An 8,537-nucleotide genomic window follows, 5' to 3' on the forward strand; every position below is an offset into this window, starting at 1 on the left:
GGAGATATGCATATATAACATTAGACAGTCCACTTTATAAATGCTCAGGATTGTTAACATCCATCATCTCAGCAGTCTGTTACTACATGCAGTATCTTAAAATTATTTCCAATTATCCATTTTTGTAACAATGAAGAATTTACAAATGAAATCTGAATTGTTAGAGTTACAAAGAATTTGTAGCGTAATTTATTTATTTGTCTTTTTGTGGCCAAATATCCCACTGTGATCACTCCGGTCATATCCTGGACCTTCTTTGGTTTACTCTGACCGGAATCATTAGCACCAAACTCCTGTGTCCATGAGATTTACTTGCCAAGAGTTCTAGTATAATCTGTTACTATCTGTCTAAATTCTTAGAGTGTCTTAAGAGTCTTTCTCAACATCAAAGTGTTTTTAAGAACCTATTCTCTTTACATGTTGATTTACCAATGAAGAAAATTTTTTATTAAATGCTAAAGAAGAGTAAACAGCCAGGAACTAAATCCCACTGGGTCGTGATGGAAAGATTCTGAACAGAGACAAGGACAATAAAGCAGCGTCTTCATAACGTGCGTTACATTTTGTGTTCGTTAAAATCCACTTGCTGTTTAGAGCTCTCACATTTCATAAAGATGTTTCTTGTTCTACTCAAGATATGTTCTCCTAATTTACCGTATTTAAATGTGCAGAAGAAATGGCATTCTCCATGAACTCAAATGCAACAGTTACTATAGAAGACAGAATGTTTTATTTCACAATTTACCAATACAGCGTATACAACCTCTGATAATGCAGTCATGCATTTTATCATTTGTTCATCCAAAAACCTTTTACTGAGTTGTTGCTATAGGCTAATCACGGGGTTAAGAAGGAAAACGAGACCCAAAAACAGGTGCGCGTGTCCCAAACTTATTTGGCATTAGGAGTTACATGAAAAAGGAGTGATGTGCTCATGCAGGCTGGAGAAGTTCTGGAGTAGACACCACTAAGCAGGCTTGGTTTGGTTGTGTCTAACCTTAACCTTGAGACTTAGAGCTGCTAATGTGCCAACGAGCACCAGAGGTTTCAGTGCAAGTGGAATTATTACCCTTTAGTAATATCTGGGATATTGAGAAATTATGTCAGTATTTTCATTGATGTTTTAACTAATACTATTTTTATCTACGTGGATCTAAATGACTGGGAAGAAAACAAGGGAGAAATTAACAGGTTTTACTTAAATCCTACAGGTAGATGTTAGATAGCTTTTCATTTACTGCATTACTAGGAACTTCATGTGGTCCATTCTATTTAATAGAAACTGATCTAAAACATTATTAGCTTTTCGTGGGGGAATAAAAACATTATTAGCTTTTTTAAAAAATCTGTGGTCATTAGAAAAAGTTACATCAGGCCAGTTAAGCCTGAAAAGTGGAGGTAGCTCAGATTTTGTACTTTGCACATCCTTGAAAGCATGTTAGGTGATGATTTTATAACAGAAAAGGATCTTATAAAAGGCCTTTTTTTTAATCTGGAAAAAAAATAAAGCATTGTATATTACTGAAGTCCCTATACTATGGTTGGATGAATGAAGGTGTCTGACTTTAAGTATGGAACACACAAGAACTTCAAAGGCAAAGTCAACTTTTTGTGAGCAACAGTTTTGTCGAAATACCTTGGCCCTCTGTTTATATGGAGTTAAATCCAAGGACCTGTCTCCTCTGAGGATTTTTCCTATCTCTTGCAGTCACCATAAGCTTGAGTTGGAAATTTAAAAGGAATGCTAAGGAAACACTAATAGTTTGTTTTGTACATTTCAGAAGCCAGAACGGTTTTCCCTTTACGCACCCCTTTGGCAGGATAACGTGTGATATCAGCCCCATTGAGCTGAGGCTGGTCGGCCATGTTGCTCATAGCACTAGGACATTGGACAGGATAAACCTTATTCTGGAAATGATAGTGGTCCCAGACTTAATTTGAAGATTGACCTTTTCAGTTTAATAATTTTGATTCTTCTGGCCATCTTTCTCCCTAAACACACTAAACTTCCACTGAAGTTACTGAAGGCCGCAGATGGGAGAAACACAGCTGGGAGAAATCTGGCTTGATGTTTTTCCCATTGGCTAAGGTTATTATTATTTCCTTGACTAATGTCTGATTTGAAGGCTGGAAACCAGTTGGTTATATAACATCTTATGCATCCGGCTTACCAGAATCACAAAGTTGCCTTCTTGTTACAGTTTACATATTTTTACTAATAGATATATTTACTATTTTTACTATAGCTGAACAAAACCGTGCACATAAGGCGTTTGAATTTTAAGGTTATGTGGATAAAAAGCACCTCCCTGCTTGGCTAAGAATGCAGTTAAGTCTCTTTTTCTTCATTTTCCTCCTTTCAGCTGTGGCAAATGCATAAGGCTCAGGTCAGAGGTATGTAAAGGCTTCTTATAATCACAGTGATTATTATACTAATAGTATATAGATTAGTTCCCTAATCTATATCGGATCTTATCATTAAAAAAAATTGTTTTGTGTAGGACTTAAATCTTCCATATACATAGGTGTTGTATTTACTTTGCAACCCCTTTTTAGGAAGGGGTAAATATCTCAAATTGTTTTACTGAGAATTTGTACTATAAGCCCAACTACACATTATATGGTGAAGGCCAAGAATGTGAATGATCACTGAGGAAGCGATTCCTTCTCCAAGATTCTTACACCCCTCCCCAAACAAACTGTCCCAGTGTTTTCTCTCAACTTAAAACAAAACAGAAAATTTGTGATTTTCGTGGCCTTCAAATGCGGAAGCTATCCTCACGAAAGCATCTGGTTTTCTTGGATCAAAAGTAAACCATGAACCTTCAGCTGGAAAGTAAGTTTGGGAAAGTTTGTATATAAAGGCATTTCATGCTCTGAAGTATGATACGAAAATAGTCACATCTTTCAACTTTTAAGTTCCCGAAAGTTTAGCAGTAAAAACATATCAGCTTATTCCCTATTTCAGGAAAAAAATTTAAACCATGAAAGATTCCATTTAGTTTCATTTCCGTACAAAACACAACACATCTCATTTAAGGCTAGGAGAAGTGCTTACATCTAGAAGCAGAACTTTGGATTCTAAGCCCCCAAATAAATTTCAAGGAAGTCTCCCTTGCTTTTTGATCAGTAACAAAGTAAACGATTTTGCTGTGCTCTGGTAAAACCAGCTGAACCTTCAAGTTCTAAGCTCATCTGTCCCCATCTTAGCCTCTGTGGCTCTATCCACCCCATGCCTATGTCCCACCCAAATCCAAGCCCAAACCAAGTCACTTGGAGTTTTACCAAGTCAGCCTCTACTACTCACCTCTGGAGTCTGATAGATCTCCGTAGCCTACAATGAAGGGGCTGGCTGGCTGGTGTTTATAACACCTTCATGTCTTGAAGGACCGGCCAGTTAAAAGGATTTGAGTGTCACATGTCTTGGACTACTCTCCTGGTTGAAAACCCAGGAATACTTCTGTAGCTGGTATCTTTTCCTCCATAATACAGCTTAACTCTGACATAGTGCAAAGCCATGAGACAAACATCGGCTTGAACTTGCTGCCTTGCTCTCTGCAGGAATATGTGGTATTTCTAAACATAGCAGATGTTAGTGCTCTTTCAGGACAGTAAAAACAACAAACATATAATCTGATGGCCTCCACTTTTCAGGGGTTTTCCAGGTGGCGTTAGTGGTAAAGAACCTGCCTGCCAATGTAGGAGACATAAGAGAAATGGGTTCGAGCCCTGGGTTGGGAAGATCCCCTGGAGAATCCTGTGGACAGTGGAGCCTGGCAGGCTACAGTCCATAAGGTCGCAAAAATAAACAACTGAAGCAACTTAGCATGCACACACCACCTTTCAGAATGTAAAACCTTGTGCTTTTGAGCATATAGGTGGGGCATGAAAAAAGGGCTGCAGTAGTCAAATTAGAGTCATACATTTATAACCTGTAATTGTAACAGTAACTTGCTGTTCTACGGCATTGGCTGCATACTTGCCATTCCCTGGAATGAATGCTGTTTTCCTCAAGCTGGCAGATGGTGGACATTTATGCCCAGACTGTCTTCTATCATCTCTCCATAGATCCTCACGAGTTGACACCCTCTCATTTTTCATCCTTTGGTAAAGCATTTTGACTGGCATTATTTAAATAAAAAGCAAAAATTACCATTTATCCTTAAATATAGGAGCTCTGTGTCATCTGTATACTCGACTGAAAATAAAAGATCAGAATACTGGCTTGAAGCAGTATTTTTTTAAACAAAATTAGTGGATTTTAAACCACCACCAGTTCAGATGTCATAATTTAAGAGAAAATATCTTATTCTGAGGGAAAGGAGGATAACATCATATGTTCGTTTGTAACTAGTTGGACAATCTCCTTTAGATTCTGACTTCATGTTTTTGTAAAATCATGCTTTTTCTGAAATTGTTACCAAGCCTCCAGAGTTGGTCCCCCAGCGAGGGTCCTTCTGCCCAGTGTTGATCAAGCCAATAGAACGAGAAGCAAAGAGGAGCCTTATTCTTTGATCAGAGAATGAGGAGGTATGAGCTCTGGAGGACACAGTCTCCTGGACTGGCCATGGCTGGGGCTGCTTTATAGGGGTCCCAGCAGCAGGGAGGGGCAGGGTGCAGGGGTCTGGTGAGGGGGACACAGCTGGGCCACTGAGACCCCAGATCAGTGTTGACACCTTGTGCGGTGTCTCTGCGCAAGGCCCGCTACCATCATCTTAAATCAGTGTTGTGAGTTGCCTTCAGCATAGCCCATCAGAGCTCTGTCCAGAATGGCCATTTGGCCCTGGGAACTCTGGTCTGAAAGGCCAGATTGGAGGCGTCTGCATGCTATAAGCAAGTGGAACTAGACTAAGGACCAAGGGGGGAAAAGTTACATTTTATTTTATTACCCATATTCTATTTTTATTTCCTGTGAATTTTTTATGGGCTTTGCCTGTGACAGTGGGACACATCTTATTTTTATGATATGTTTTCCATCAAATTACAGTCTCCTTTTTTTTCCCCCTTGCAAATATTTCAATTTATTTCTGAATCATTTGAAGCCACCAAGGGTTCAGATGGCTTTTAAAAGCCCCAGCTTGGCCAACAGCGTGAAAACTTGTACTTTAAGATAGTGCATCTCTCTTTGTTCTTGACATAATATATTTCAAATGAAATTTTTTTTTCCCTTCAAGTTTCTCTCATTTCTTCCCCTGGGATCCATAGTCATTTCCTCAAGCATCTTTGGAAGCCAACTGTGTCCTTGATTTGGGCCAGCTTGTAGACTGGAGTCATGCTCACGTGCCTGGGCAGGCATTTTAAGATACCAAGACAATGCCACCATAAAGAGTGAGATTAACACATGAAACACAAGTTGTTTTTTTTAATGATCTGGCTGATCTGTTAACTAGGTGTGAAAGACTTTTCTTGGTAAGACAAGATTGTTTCTTTTCATCCTTGTGTGATGATACACAGCTGTTTTTTAAGCAGTTTGGCCATCTGATGAGAGGAGCTGACTCATTGGGAAAGACCCTGATGCTGGGAAAGATTGAGGGCAAGAGAAGAGGGTGACAGAGGATGAGATGGTTGGATGGCTTCATTGACTCAATGGACATGAGTTTGAGCAAACTCCAAGAGCTAGTGAAGGTCAGCGAAGCCTGGTGTGCTGCAGTCTAGCATAGGGTCACAAAGAGTCAAACACGACTTAGCGACTGAACAAAAATATGTATTTTATATATCAGGACTTATTTCTATCCCTTTTTTATTTTTTAACCTTAAAGCCAACAGAGCAATTCCCAAATTATGCGTCATGTTGGACTTAGGATTTAAAATCTAAATGTCTTAATATATCCCCTTACAAGACATTTTTTTTTTCCTTTTCAGCTCCCAAAGCCAGCTATTATCAGATCATACTGCATAACTCTTACTCAGTGTTATCCCTAGGGTAGTGGTAACGCTAGTTTAGATTTTGTTTGTCCATTATTGCTGAGCACTTAGCTGAATAAGGGAATGGAGAGTGGCAGGAGTTCTGTAAAATGATATGAACACAGAGGAAGCTGTGTCGCCTTCAACAACAATATCTTAAAGTGTTTACTTGAAAGAAGAAACTGCGGTAGCCCTCCGTCCTGTATCTGATGCAAGGTCCTGGAAAGCAGTGTTGCCAGAAGTCCTGTAGAACTTGTGCACCATAAAGGCCCATTTCTGATGAAAACGACACTGTTCCTTAATGTTCTTGACGGACTGCTTGCTGGCCGTGTGGACTGGGATGCAGAGTGGCCTTATTGCAGATAGATTTTTTCAGTCTGAGTGCCCTGTGTTTGTCTGTCATTTGGGATTTTCATCTTATTTATTCCATAGGTGTGATTTATGACGGCCATTTTGAGAACTTCCCATCATGCCGAACCTCGAGCCGTCGGTTACCGGAAGTAAAGCAGCCATGGCGGCAAAGCCATCTAACATGGTGGCTTTGGGGAGGTCAGGCAGTTAAAAGAAGTTCGGAGAAGCCTAGAGACTTTGGCCTCTTTTTATTTATTTATTTATTTTCACTCCAAGCTGAATAAAATAGATGCATCAGTTCTAACGAGGAACTTCCTGCCCAGAGTCACTGGCAGAGCAGTCTCCTCCCAACAGCTGCAAACTTGAGAGACCTCACGCTGCTGGCCAAGGTTCATTCTGTGCTTTGACTTAAGACCACAGCCAGTAAAGCCAGTGTGTACCGTGGAAAGAGTTTCCCACTTTTTCCATTGGAGCAGCCTTTGGTGAGGTTAGTTTGACTGTTCCAAATTAACAGTGGTGGGTCATTGCTCATTTTTTAAATTTTAACTGTGCGTAAACCTACTGATTAGATTCCACTGAGGACAAGTCATAGTTTTCTGAGGAAAATACATATCTTTTTATTCAGTATTCCTTACAGCACTGGTTTTCAAAGTGTGGTCCCCAAACCAGTGGCAGCAACAGGAAGCACCTAGGATCTTGTAAAAACTACAAATTTCTCATCTCCAGACCTAAGGATTCAGAAACTGGGGAAAGTGCCAGCAGTCTGGGTTCTAATAAGTCTTCTAGGTGATTCTGATGAATGTTCAAGAGTCATATGAACTTAAAAGTTCATTTGATTACAACCTTCTCTGAGCTTTAGTCTATCCCAAAACCAAAAAAAAAAAAAAAAAATATTTTCCAGTTCCTAATATATATTCTCCCAGGTATCCAAACTATGACTCCAGGCCCAGGTCACCCAGGTTAAGGAGATAAAGCAGCTTCCAAAGGTGCTTGATTTACTATTAGAGGTCACTTCTCCTTGCTTCACCTAGCAAGCTTCTATTAACAAGAGCTTGTCAACCATTGAGAATCATCATCAGGGCATCTAATTAAATCAGGACCTACAGGTATAGCTCTTCTCTCTGGTGAAATGCAGACTAATATTTGATTATCAAAAGGATGTGAACTTCTTTGGGTCAGAATTTTTATCCTGTTTCCTCCCAGGAACTTGAGAGATTTGAGGCATTGGTTCTATATTGTCATTTTACATGTGATTTCGATTTTTCCTGTCTATACCAATGGCTCACAGTCATCCACTGTGGGTCAGAGTAACATTTCCAGACTCTGACATTGTCACTTTAAGAAAGATTTTGATTTAATGACTGTTGAATGTTTAAGTCTCATCCAACTTTCCCTCATTGTCTGTAACTGAGACCAGATATTTATTACATTGGTCCATCGCTTTATCCTCTGATAATTAATGGCTAAATAGAATTTGTCTTGGCTTTTTATCTTACTTTTTTTTTTTTTTACCCTCCATTATGTATCACTGATCATTTGACTGGTTTCAAATCAGGTTGCTTCCCCATCCCTGTATATACTTAGAAATGGACTAAATCAAAATCTATATAGAATTCTCCAATTCTCTTAACTAAAGCTTTTAAAGCACTTCTTTCAGTTTCTGAACACTTGAATTACATATTACACTATGCCATCCATCAAAGAAAGTATGGTTTTTGGAAGAGTCTTGTTTTTTGAGCAACCACACTGTGACAGGATCCATCCAGAGACTTTGCTGAGGAACTTACACCGCCAGCTAGCCAACTGCAGCACTAAAATTACTGAAATTTACAGGTCTTGCATAAATAACAAAACCAAATAAGTTGCAGATAGCATAACCCCTCAACTGTGTTTGAAATGTCTTCAGTAATTTTAGGGTTTGAAATTCATACCAGGTAGATACATAGATAACTTTTTTTTATAAAAGACTTTTGAATATACAAGTGCATCGTATTACACCTGCTGCTATACGCTTTGGAAAATCTTCCCATTGTTGATCAGGGACTGTGCCAACCACATAGTTATGTTCATATGTTACTCAGGACTAGTGACCTTCTATCCGAGAAAGCATTATTTCCATTAATTTAACTGTCTATCACATTTCCATATCATTCATTAGTGTGAATCTAGTGTGTCTTGTTTAATTGGCTTACAAAGGTTTTCTGTACATATTACCAACCTTAACCTTATAATTTTAAAGAGTTTAAATATAATTTCTTCACTTAATGTGCTGATAAATTTGA

This window comes from Bos mutus, chromosome 10 (genome assembly GCF_027580195.1).
Source record: "Bos mutus isolate GX-2022 chromosome 10, NWIPB_WYAK_1.1, whole genome shotgun sequence".
Lineage (NCBI taxonomy): Eukaryota > Metazoa > Chordata > Mammalia > Artiodactyla > Bovidae > Bos > Bos mutus.